Genomic DNA, 3,668 nt, shown 5'->3' on the forward strand with positions numbered 1-3,668 from the left:
TTTTTTTTTTTTTTTTGAGATAGGGTCTCATTTTGTTGTCCAGGCATCAGCCTAGCTCACAGCAACTTCAAATTCCTGGGCTCAAGCAATCCTCCTGTCTCAGCCTCCCAAGTAGCTGGGACTACAGGTGCCTGCCATGAAGCCCAGCTAACTTTTCTATTTTTAGTAGAGATGGAGTCTGGCTCTTGCTCAGGCTGGTATTGAACTCTTGAGCTCAAGGGATCCTCCTGCCTCAGACTCCTGGAGTATGAGTCCCCACACCCAGCAGAGAAAGAATATATATATATATTTTTTGCAGTTTTTGGCCAGGGCTGGGTTCGAACCCATCACCTCTGGCATATGGGATTGGCGCCCTACCCTTTTGAGCCACAGGCGCTGCCCAAGAATATTTTTTTTTTTTAATTTGAACTTCCTGGTACTAGCAAGTTCTATTTCAAAACTCTGACTAATAGCTTTTGAGATTTTGTGTGTTTCCTACCTTACTGATATCATTGTATTTTATTTACAGTAATTTTAGTATCATAGATAGATCTTAACAATTTGTCAACTGTAATTAAACTGTTATTGTTTACCCTTTAATTTTATCCACAAGATTTTTTTATGTCAAATAAAATTATTACTTTGAATATAGTCAAGCTATTAGTAATTTTTTATGGGAGATGCCTGTGGCTCAAAAGGGTAGGGTACCAGCCCCATATGCTGGGGGTAGTGGGTTCAAACCCAGCCCTGGCCAAAATAAAATAAAATAAAATAATTTCTTGTATTGGGTTTTTACCTTGATGACACACTTAGAAAGTTCATTTCTCCTTCTTAATTAGGTAGTATTCATATATAGGTTCTTCTACCACTTACAGTGCTAATAGAGGAGTGTAGATCCCCAAACTGGAGTCTGGCCTAAAAGTCAAAAACTCAGGAAAGAATTCAATCTTGAGCCTTAGGAAGGAAAGCAAAATTTATTAAATAAACAGCAAGCAGATTATTCCATGAAGTAGCAGCTTTACATTGTTGGCAAACTCTGTTTATGGATATCTCTTGAATATATGCTAAAATAGCAGTGGATTATTCTTGGAGTTTTGGGGAATAGGGTGAAGATTTCTCGTAATGGAGCATCCTCCATTTTTCATACCTTTTAATTAACTTCTGGGGTTATTATGGTGACTGTAAACTGTCACAGCGCTGATGGGAGTTTTGTTTAGTTTGCTAATGCACTACATGCAGGGCATCTTAAAATACAAGGGCAAGCAGAGGTTGTTCTTGCTGCCATCTTGGCATTGCTGGTCTTCATCAGTTTGTTCCTTGCATCCTGTCTTTCTGTTTTTGGCAGAAATTTTGGTTTGAGTCTTATAACTTTTTAACAATTTGGGCTTGCTGGATTCCTATCTCAATACCTAAATTGATTTTGATATATTGTGTGAGATAAAAATTTAATTCTAATATGTATATTTTTTGAGACAGAGTGAGTCTGTTACCCTGGGTAGAGTGCCCTGGCATCATGGCTCACAGCAACCTCAAACTCCTGGGTTTGAGTGATTGTCTTGCCTCACCCTCCCAAGTAGATGGGACTACAGGCACCGGCCACAACATCTAGCTAGTTTTTCTAGTTTTAGTAAAGATGGGGGCCTCAGTCTTGCTCAGGCTGGTCTTGAACTCCTGAGCTCAAGAATTCTAGGATTATAGGTGTGAGTCAGCATGCCGAGCCTAATTTTAAATTTTTCTATACAAGAGGTTGAGAGAACTTTTTCTTTGGTCATTTATTAGTGCAGCCATTTATTAGTCAAAGCACATATACACATACTTATTATATAGCTTCTAAGGCTTATAATTAAATTACAGCTGTCTTGAGTTAAGAATATTTTAGTCAAAAGTTAAGAACCTGGTCTAGACAAATTCCAAGTAAGAGTTCTGCTTACATTTTTGGTCACATAAATTTGAGAAAGACAGAAATAAAAGGGTACCTAATATTTCTGAAAGTGACAATGTAATTTCTTAAGGAAGGAAATTAATAAGCAGGGGGTATTTTTTTTTTTTTGGAAGAGGAATAGATATATTTGACTAAAGACTAGGTTACCATTATATATAAAGATTATGTTTATTACAGAGTATTTTCCCCAGGCTCCTCCCACCTTCCCCATTAAAATCTCAAGTCATCAATGAAAAAGGCTAGCAACAAATTACATGAGCATTTCCTGGAAGAAAAAATTCAAACAATTGAATCATGACCACAGACAATTCTCTAACTTAAAAAGCTCTATGAACGTCATTGAACTTCCTTTCTCCCTAAATATTAACCAATTATATTAAAGCAGTCACTTATCAGCTTATTGGTCTGAATGACAAGCATATGACTGAATATGCCCAAACTTGACTGAGAAGGTCAGACAATAAGAAAGGAATCTCTTTTGAATTTAGAGGTAAAATAGCCTTAGTATGCATGGAATGAGCTTCAGTATTGCTATTTGTTTTCTGGTGCATTTAGATTTCTAGTTCTTCCCAGAAGCAGCAATTCTGAGTGCTGGACTAAGTTTGGTACATCAGGGAAATAAGACAAAAGGGAGGAGGGTGAAATGCATTGAACCATAGGTGGAAAATAACACTGGATTCTGGCAGACACACTGGAATAGGGATGTTAGATGCTGAGTGCTAAAACATCTCATTAAAAGTTAGTTTGGATGATCTCATCCTATTATTGTAACAGGACAGTTTATTGGATGGATGGTTTTCTTTTTATTGCTGGACTGGTCTCATATGATGCTGGGGATATTAATATTGTATTCACATTGCAGAAGATTCAGGGCAGGAAGAAAATGAGGAAATAACTACCTCTGAGAACAACTGACCTAATCCTGTGGTATAGTCATACATAGCATTACCTGGAATTCCACCAATGTGCCAAAGAATGACTTATATGCGGAAGGAGAACAATTGAACAAATGCTGCAATGTATCCTGAGGCTTAAATTAAATCTGAGCAGAGTCAAGATTGACGGAGGCAGTTGGAGCTGTACAGAGTGTCCATCTGCAGTGGGTCAGGGAAGCTGGGAATTAAAGAATTCTAAAGTAGTCTGTGAGAGACAAGTATAGGAAGCTGAAAATGAGAAAGACACTTTTCTATCTCAGCTTAGCATGGAAATATCAAAGAGCTGTCTTTGGAGTTGTCCAATTTAGCAAATAAAAATACAGGAAACCTGCATTTGAATTTTAGATAAATGATGAATAATGTTTTAGTATAAGTGTGTCCCAAATATTTCATGGGGCATACTTACATTAAGAAAGTATTTATTGAAATTCAAATTGAACTATGAGTCTTATATTATGTCTGGCAATTATACTCCTAACCATATCCTACTTCCCTTTATGATTTTGTAAGTTATAATCTGGGATGGCCTAGGTAGAAGTGAACTAACTTTCTTTTTTGTTTTGTTAAGACAGAATCTTACTATGTCACCATTGGTAGAGTGCTATGGCATCACAGCTCACAGCAACCTCAAACTCTTGGGCTTAAGCAATTCTCTTGCCTGAGAATCCCAAGTAGCTAGGACTACAGGCGCCTGCCACATGTCTGGGTATTTTTTGTTCTTGTTGTTGTTGTTCTTGTTGCAGTTGTCATTGTTGTTCAGCTGGCCTGAGCTGGGTTCAAACCCACCAGTCTTCCCCTTCCCCTCCCTCCCT

This window comes from Otolemur garnettii, unplaced genomic scaffold (genome assembly GCF_000181295.1).
Source record: "Otolemur garnettii isolate 467f Iridium unplaced genomic scaffold, OtoGar3 scaffold00020, whole genome shotgun sequence".
Classification (NCBI taxonomy): domain Eukaryota; kingdom Metazoa; phylum Chordata; class Mammalia; order Primates; family Galagidae; genus Otolemur; species Otolemur garnettii.